Below are 10,071 nucleotides of genomic sequence, written 5' to 3' on the forward strand. Positions count from 1 at the left end.
GGGGTTGGCTGTGCTCTGATTGGATGGGGGGTTGGCTGTGCTCTGATTGGATGGGGGAGTGTTCTGTTTGGGTGAGGGCTTTGTTGTGCTCAGGTTAGTCTGAGTTGCAGGGGGGGTTAAGATGGTGGGCTGCCTTGCTATTTTTTGGCTTCACGTTCGTGGTCATGCCTCATCTTCATGGTGGGTGTCAGTTTGCTTCATGTATGGATTGGAGGGATTTAAAGTGGCTAATGATGCAACTATGGTCTGGCTTCTGGTTTGTAGTCGTGCCTCATCATCGGTGTGGCTTTGGGTTTGCTTTTTGCGTGGATGTGTGGTGGTGACATCCTGTGTGGTTTTAGTGAGTGTGGGTCTGGTGTCATTCTTTGTGTTAGGGAGTCATTTGTCAATAAGGGCAGGTTTCCAAATGGCTGGTAGGTAGGAGGTATCATCTCGTTTGTTCATGCTCTGTGGCCGTTTTTCTATCTCAATGGCTTCTCTGATTATTCTGTTATTAAAATATTCAGTTTTGGCGATAGTTCTGGTATTTTTAAAGTCAATTGCATGTCCTGTGGCTTTAAGGTGTTGGACCAGAGAAGATGTTGGTTCCTCTTTTTTGACTGAGTTCTTATGTTCTTCAATGCGTGCACTTACTCTTCTGTTGGTTTGTCCAATGTATGTGTTGGGACAAGCAGGTCAGCGGTTCAAATCTCACCGGCTCAAGGTTGACTCAGCCTTCCATCCTTCCGGGGTAGGTAAAATGAGGACCCAGATTGTTGGGGGCAATGTAAATATATGTATACATTGCTTACTGGTGTACACCGCTTAGAGAGTGCTTGCATTTAAAGCGGTATATAAATCTCATAAATAAATAAATAAATAAAGCGGTGCATGGGATTTCATATACTCCTTGATTTTCTAACTCAATTTTATCTTTGGGGTTTCTTAGGATGGTGGATATTTTTCTGTTTGTGCAGAATGCTGTTTTGATGTTGTGTTTATGGAGGATCTTGCTGATTCTGTCTGTGGTGCCTTTTATGTATGGGAGGAGGGCTTTGACGTTTTCTTGTTCTCTGTCTTGGATTTTAGTGGGGGTTTCTTTTTGGATTAGGTTTGTAATCTTATTTCTTTGGAATCCATTGGATGTTAGTACATTGGTGAGAGTGTGTAATTTGGTTTTTAGGTGTTGTTCGTCAGCTAAGCGTTTTGTTCTGGAGATGAGTGTCTTGGCTACGGAGTTCATCTATGCTGGGTGGTGGTGTGAGAGAGCGTGCAGATAGCGGTTTGTGTGTGTTTTCTTCTGGTAGATGGTGTGTCCTAGGGAGCCATTGGATTTATTGTAGACTAAGAATCAGAATAGACTAAGAATCCAATCAGAGCACAGCCAACCCCCCATCCAATCAGAACACAGCCAAACCCCTAACCAGTCAGAACACACCTCCCACCCAATCAGTTCATACCTCCACTGGCAGTTAAAAGGAAGAAACAGCTAAGACCACACATTGCTCCTCGAAGCAGGAAGCTGAAAACACCAGCCTGAAGATGACGAATGGGACTTCATCGAAACGTCGGCAAGACACTTTCAATTTTACGCGGGAGAAAGCCCGAATAACCAAAGACCTATATGTATATATAAAACCTATCAATATACATATATATTGATAAGAATAGTGAAAATAAAAACGTGATTCCTGGGTGAATCCATAGTCAATTACCAATAAAACGTGAACACCAGGAATATAATAAACTATAAAAGTTTAATACCATCACCGATCACCAAGCTTTCATCAGATACTTCTGACATCGTCAGGGTCAATGCTGGTCTATGGGAGAGTGCCTTTATAGGTGAGCCGTCATTTGCACACGGCTCCTAGATCTTGTCATAGGTCCTAATTGATTTAACTGCTTTTTAATTATGGCTTCCATGCTGATGACTCCTCTTTTCTTGCTTGCCCTGTGATGACAGTCCATCAACGGAAACAACAGAGCACCAATCGGAACGCCCAAGAGGATATAGAGATCGAGAGCAGTGTGAATGGGGGGGGGGAAATGCAAATAAGGGTAGAACGTGATAGAAACTGTAAAAAAGATCATTGTGTTGATGGAGGGAGGGACATAAAGGAACCAGGCATACGTATTCAAAAAAGGAGGGCACACAAGGACTTGTATGAGGAGGAAGGAGATATTCGAGGGATTCAATCTGACGCGGAGTCCGAGAACATTGATAATGGGGTGAAAGAGCAAGTAGATGTCAGACGGAATGGCAACGATAGAAACGGAGATTATGCAGCCAAAGGGAGGGAAATGGAAAGCAAGGGATGGGGAGAAAGGCTGAGAGTGCGTCCCCATAGAATGAGGGATGACAATTGGGGAGCAAGTAAAGATCAGAAGAAGGAGGAAGGTAGGAGATGCAGAGGTGTGAAGAGGGAACAACTTAGAGATACGAACGACCAAAAAAGGGGAGGAGAGAACCTCCCTAATCTAAGACAGTGGGAGGTAGAGGGGAACAATGACACACCCACAAGCAGTAAAAGCAAGAAAAGAGGAGTCATCAGCATGGAAGCCATAATTAAAAAGCAGTTAAATCAATTAGGACCTATGACAAGATCTAGGAGCCGTGTGCAAATGACGGCTCACCTATAAAGGCACTCTCCCATAGACCAGCATTAACCCTGACGATGTCAGAAGTATCTGACGAAAGCTTGGTGATCGGTGATGGTATTAAACTTTTATAGTTTATTATATTCCTGGTGTTCACGTTTTATTGGTAATTGACATACTTATTTATTTATTTATTTATTTATTCATGAGACTTATATACCGCTTTAAGTGCAAGCACTCTCTAAGCGGTGTACACCAGTAAGCAATGTATATATATATTTACATTGCCCCCAACAATCTGGGTCCTCATTTTACCTACCCCTGGAAGTATGGAAGGCTGAGTCAACCTTGAGCCAGTGAGATTTGAACCGCTGACCTGCTGAACACAGTCAGCTAAAGTGGCCTGCAGTACTGCACTCTAACTGCTGCGCCACCTCGGCTGTTATATATACATATACATATACATATACATATACATATACATATACATATACATATATGGTCTTTGGTTATTTGGGTTTTCTCCCGCATCAAATTGCCTTGGTGACGTTTTGACGAAGTCTTATATATATATATTTAAAACCAAACAAATAAATGTGAGCACCAGGGAGTGCTAAAAAATTTAATAAAATTTAGTAAAATGTCAATAAAATTGCCTGCCGAATTTGGTAGGGGAAAGGGTAGCCTCTCCAACCCCACTGCCTGTAACAACTCAATCACCCCGTTTAGCAGTACCAACCTGAGTGCGCCAACAGGAAGCGTGGGGTGACCCCGATGGGGAGGAATACCAAGAGTGGGGGGGAGAGGGTAGTGAAGACTGATGCTCCTGATTGCTATATAGAGAACATCCAGGGTGAGTTATTTAAAACTAGGATGGAATGTATAAAGATCGGAGATAAAGACAGGAGACGCCTGGGAGCAACAACTACCAGATCGTACTCGAAAGGGGAGAAACAGCCTCATTAGCATGTTTGGTGAATACGACCCGCCCACCCCACCTCGCAATGCCGATCTGCCCGTATCAACAGGCAACACGGAAGAACCCTCAAGGTGGCACCGTGCAAGCAAGGAGCAAGGAGGAAACAGGGGGTGTGATGGCAATTAACTTGAATAACATCTGCGGAGACCATGATTGGGGAAAACACAAAGATAATAAGAGACAGTGCATTGCAACAGGGCAATCAGAACGGAGTGGAAAAAGGGGGGATGGAGGTGTGCAACTAAACAAAGTGGGTGTGGCAATAAAGCAAAAAAAGAGGGGGGACGTTCCATCAAACCCCGAATTGGGCAAAGAGAAAACACCCGATGACAGTTACACAAGCAAGAAATGCAAGAAAGCAATTACTGCTAATAAGAAACCGGCAACCGGGAAACAGCCTATTCCATCAGGCCCAATGACAAGATCTAGGAGCCGGGTGCAGACTCTGGCCAATCTATAAAGAGGACTCTCCTACTGACCGGTATTTTGAGCCCTGATGATGTCAGCAGTTGCTGACGAAAGCTAGGCGTTTTATTGGTTTTATTGTAATTTTATTGACATTTTACTAAATTTTATCAAATTTTTTAGCACTCCCTGGTGCTCACATTTTTTTGTTTGGTTTTAAATATGGATATACCCAGGGATCATATTTTTAAATACAACATGACTTATCAGGGATCTGGAAAGGAATATTGTTAGCATTTAGTACCCAATAATGTAAGTGCCCAATAATGTAAGAGATGACATGTACTGTATATGGTGGGCTTCTCTATGGTGATAGGTCTCCAATGGTCACTGTTTATTTCATGAGATCAGATTGAGGATCAGCGTACGTAGAATCTAAAGTCTGAAAGCACTGTTACCTTTCCATCAATAATGTCTCCAGGAATAATGCTGCAATTTTTGCACCTTTTTCCCCTTTGAAAGAGGTAGTGATGGCGGTTTTAAGTAAAATGGGTGCATTTGTCCTATCAGCATGATTTTGGTCAGATTACCTTGGCTGAGTTTGCCCACTTCTGTTCCAGGGTATGAAGAACTTGACAGAGTTGGATGAAATATGGAGAACTAGATTTTAAATAAAGATTTTTCTTAGATATCTGCCAGCCGCTAGTCATGCCTGAAATCTCACCTGATTCTATCAGGGTCCTTATGAAATTCATTTGTGAAGCATCAAAAGAGCTTTTATTTTATTTATTAAACTTCTATAACATCCATCTCACCAAGGCAAAAAAAAAAGGCAGTATCATGAAACTTTAGAAAAGATTTAGGGAGGCATCTCTACATGTGCCCTTTCCTCAAGTACCCACAGTCACATTCCAGTGAAAATTAAAGTTCACTCACGGCTACTGATGCTTTCTTTGCTGGATTCAATCAAAAAAGAAATCATCCAGGACTTGGCTGGATGGTAGAAGGTTGAAGGGTAAGGCAAAATATCTGATCCCTCAGTTTGTTGTCCAGAGGCTAGGCCCTGTGCTGGCTCAATGGGAGCATTTGGTCACTAATGCAATGAAAAAGACAGTTTAGCAAAGCCCCTGCCTTATTGTTGTATAGCAGTGGTTCTCAACCTGTGGGTCGGGACCCCTTTGGGGTCGAACGACCATTTCACAGGGGTCGCCAAACAAGGCTGTCCGCCATTTTTTTTCCCTTTTCTTTGGCCACGCCCCTGGCACCCGGTGATGTATAAGTGGTTGGGGGTCACCACAACATGGGGAACTGTATTATGGGGTCGCGGCATTAGAAAGGTTGAGAACCACTGTTGTATAGCTTAATAAATTAATTCAGTTACCTGGATTTGCACAACACAATGGATCATAATCATACCAGTTAGTTTACACAACACATCATAAATTAGATAACTCCATGTTAGCCCAATATATTATGCAAACACAGCCAATGTATCTAAACCTTTAATATCTGTAGATGGAAACATCATTATTAAAGTTATAGGCATTTTTCTACCATTGACTTCTCATTTCCAAGTGCCATATTATCATTTTCATACATTAAATAGTTTACGAACTCTAGCAAATATGCATATATCAGAAGCTGAACGATTTGATCATTAAACCATGATGAAAGCCATAAAGCTTTCTAAAACTATTTATTTATAGTAGCAGACGTAACCAAGGATTGGCTGTTTACAACTGAGATCGTATTTTTATAATCCATTTTGAAATCATTTTAAATGTTTAATTAACACGCCATGTTGCTATTTGTTTTGATTATATATTTGAGCTAGAGTCCCAAACAGCAAATGATTTAGAGATTAATTTAGCATTAGATAAATAAAAATGTAACTGTTTTGCTAGATGGTTGAAATATGCAGCTATAATGTTACATGTTGTGGACTGGTAATTTTTGACTGCAATTATAATTATATCAAAAACTGAAAGGGGCATAGAAATAAAATTTAAACACTTTTGACAGATGAGAACAAATACGGAAAGCAATAAAAATAGCACACATGAACAGTATGGAGATTCTTAAAAGCCAGGATGTATAAAATCCCTGAGTAATCAGGTGTGAGTCAGGATACATATATATTGTGAACTTTTTATATTGTGAACCTTTTATATTACTTAATCACAGCCAAAATTTAGGTCGCAATTTCAGCTCTCAGTAGTTATTGTACATCATTGTGTGTTGCCATTCCTCCCCAAAGAGTTTTCTTATCAATGACACAAAGGCTGCATGAACCTTGACGGCAGGCTGGTTTCATCAAGCCAAAAGAGGCAGATATAATAAAGCATTTGGGGAATTCATTCTAAAGATCCAGGCAGCAGGATTCAGTACCCTATTCTCTGTGTCACCAGATGTGCTTGCAAGCTTAAGGAATTACTGGCTTAGCCTTTGTATGCTCCTCCATTATTCTTATAATGACCAGAAGACGTTGTGCAGCTCATCAGCTCAGTAAATTTCAGAGATGTTAGAGACTCTTATGGTATTTGGTTAGCAACAACTCACGCTCTCTCCCTTGCTTGCTGGGCTCAAAAAATAGGGTCATCCGTCTATTTGTAACCATATTTCTTGCCAACTCAGCAACCATATCATCTGCCTCTTCCCCTTTGGATGTCAAACTGCCTGCTCTTCACCGGACCACAAAGAACTATAACTTGGCCAAAGTTATAAAGAGTAAATGGACTACCTATTCACCACAGTGAAGCAGTAATAAAGAAATGGTGAACAAGAAAGATCCCAGTGGATATTAACCTGACTCGAAAGCCTGTGGAATTTGTGGCCTGCTCTGGTGAAAGCAGCCTGACAGCTTTGGAAAGCAACTTGCACAGCAACTCTCATTGCTCTGCTGCTTGTCAGAACTTGGAAATGCCAATAATTTAATGTGTTCCTAAAGGAACTACTCATTATTGGATGTTTCATTTTAAAATTGTTCACTACCAAGCATGAGTGGAGAGCACCCTTTTTTGTCAGGATTATGATACATGAGGAAGTCTGTTAATTTTTTTTCCATGCTCCACTACTAGGACAGATATTATTAGCTTCAGGTTTCTATTGGTACCATTGTGCATTTTCTCCTGGAGCTAGTAAAAGCCAATATATGGAGTATGACTTTAATCAGCAATGTAGCGTGGCAGAAAAGAATGGTATCTGTCTCTCAATGTAGGCTTGATAACTATCAGGCATCCCCCATGTTTATTACAATAATAGCAGTTTTAAAATGGAATACGCAACCGCAGATGGTATATTTAACCCCATTTTAGTTTCATCTCTTCTCATCACTATATATATTTTAAAGCACAGTCATCTATCGACCGCTAAAAACAGTATTGCTCACCAAAATTCTCCATCGATTTCTTGCCTATGCAGAGTATTCTTTTGCATAGGATGAATATACTTCCATTCTGTGGCACTGTAATGAAACAAGAAGAGCACATAGTAAGATATGAATCTGAGATGTGCATTTGTGTTTTAAAGCATATCCCCGAAAGCAGTACCTTCTTAACACAGATTAGTTCTGACAGGCAGATAATCAACTTAGCAACATGGGATATACAAATAAGATATTTAGAGTGTTGCGTTTTTTCTGAGATGTTCAAATGCCCAGAGGGACCCATGAAAGAAGCATATGTGATCAGAATAGAGTTACTTAGTTAAAAGCACAGGTGAATGATGCTATTTAATTCTGTGTGATATCTTCATGAATCAGACATCAATCACACAATTGGTATATTTCCTTCTAATTTTGCAATGTCTGATGTTGCTGGCTGATATGAGAATCAACAAACCACATTTGCTGATTTGGTTACTGGGGATACCAAAAATAACTAGTCACTATTTTGTTGTTCCTAGAGTTGTATATCAGATTTAAAATGTGAACATATTTAGATCTCAGATTTTTCTTTTCAGGAAACATACAGGACAGAAATATCAGTCACACTACATTTTCTCTCATTTCTTCAAGACTTCGACTTCTGGCTCTCCTGCCCAACAATATCTACTATAGACTTTACCAAGAAGGGTCAAAACCTTATTTTACCAGACTCTAAAAGCAGTTTTTACTTTCAGCGTTACAGAACGCCTTCTAAACCTTTTGCCTCCAAGAGTTGACCAGAAACTCTTCATCTTTTTTGATATATGTAGCTATTCAACGTTTAGGATATCAAGTGAAATCTTCTGTGCAATGCCTGAGCCTAGTTTAAAGCATGCATTCATTATTTTTTGTTGCCTTTTTGTGAATTCATATTTTATCTGAATCCCTTTTTTAAGCATGGTAATCAAAAATTTATTGAAGTGGGATTAAACTGCAGTGTAGAGTAGAATTTTTAATTCTCATGATTTAAAAACTGTTCTTCAGTTAATGCCACTTTAAATTACTTTTGTCTTTTTGGAAGCTTCACATTACTGATTTATATTCAGCATACACACAATTGTAATCTCAGTTACAACTTTTTTCAGATGTATCATTGCTTAGACTAATCTTATGCTTCAAACAGAGAGAGTTGGGGGACATCCTTCCATTACTTTGCAAAACACCCTTCCAAATGGTTCACACAATCCTCCTAACCAATCTTCCCACTTCCAGCTTCAATATAGAATTTATTCTTCCAAAATCTCTGAAGCACAACCCATCTCCTTATAGCACTTCTCATCCAAAACATGTCACCAGTAGGTGTAGAAATGACATCCCTTTTACAAGCATAATTATTGCAGCCCTCCTCTATTCAGTTATTGTAAGAATGCTTTCATTCCTTTTCAATCACCTTCCAATGATAAGGGGATAACTAAGGCCCCCACCTTAGTTTTAAGTTATTAAAGTTTACTTCCTAGAGTTTCCTTCTAGAGCTACATAGCTGTGCTTGTCACCATGAGAACGAGCAGCTGTCACAATGATGGGAACATTTAGGATTATATTTCCCAACCCGTTCTCTAAAACAAATGTATTTCATGTACATCTGCTTCTCTTCCCCGCAGGACAGAAATATCAGTCACACTACATTTTCTCTCATTTCTTCAAGACTTCGACTTCTGGCTCTCCTGCCCAACAATATCTACTATAGACTTTACCAAGAAGGGTCAAAACCTTATTTTACCAGACTCTAAAAGCAGTTTTTACTTTCAGCGTTACAGAATGCCTTCTAAACCTTTTGCCTCCAAGAGTTGACCAGAAACTCTTCATCTTTTTTGATATATGTAGCTATTCAACGTTCTAGGGCAGGGGTATCACTGCTGGCCTGCGGGCAGGATGCCTCATGCTGAAACCGCGCCCACCCCAGTTCCGGCAATGGGGAAAAAGTCACGATACATCGCGACACATCACGTGATGTGGCGAGTTTGACACCCCTATTCTTGGGGATTAATTTTTCTCCTAGCAACCTTGTCAGTTTTCACTTCCTGGAAACACAGGCTTATCTTTAGACAGGAAAACAAATAGAACAATTCTATAAACATTGCAGGTTCACCAATACACAGAGATTTACTTTTATTTCTGTGAATACTGTTTCTTCGTTGCTAATGATCTAGTCCTTCTTTCCTCTTATTTCAAGAATAAGCAATGTGATGTCCATGGGTACCAAAGTATTTCTAAAAACTCTGTGGGCACCCCATCTGACTTTTATAAACTAATTTTCTTTAAGAAACAGTAAATAGGGTGCCTACTACAAAACAAGGCACGTGTCTCGAGCATCATATCCATTGGCAAGATTGCCTTGGGTATACTACTATGTTAGAGAGCATCTAATGGAATGCAGGATGCTAGTTCATCTTGAGGTAAATAAACATTTTGTAATTTGGCAGAACTTAGAGAGACAAGCATTTTGTGGAAGAAAAGTTGTAAGTGTATCTATCATATACCACAAAATTCAAATAGTACTATACACAAAAGGCTACTCAAGTCTAACTAATAAGGATTGGCCATTGGGCACTTTCTAACCCTCACTGTTCATTTATAACACAATAATAGAATAACAGAGTTGAAAGGGACCTTGGAGGCCTTCTAATCCAACTCCCTGCTCAACCATTTCAGACAAATGGCTGCCCAATCTCTTAAAAACCTC

Source organism: Crotalus tigris, unplaced genomic scaffold, assembly GCF_016545835.1.
Source record: "Crotalus tigris isolate CLP2741 ecotype Arizona unplaced genomic scaffold, ASM1654583v1 scf7180000017771.5222438, whole genome shotgun sequence".
NCBI lineage: Eukaryota > Metazoa > Chordata > Lepidosauria > Squamata > Viperidae > Crotalus > Crotalus tigris.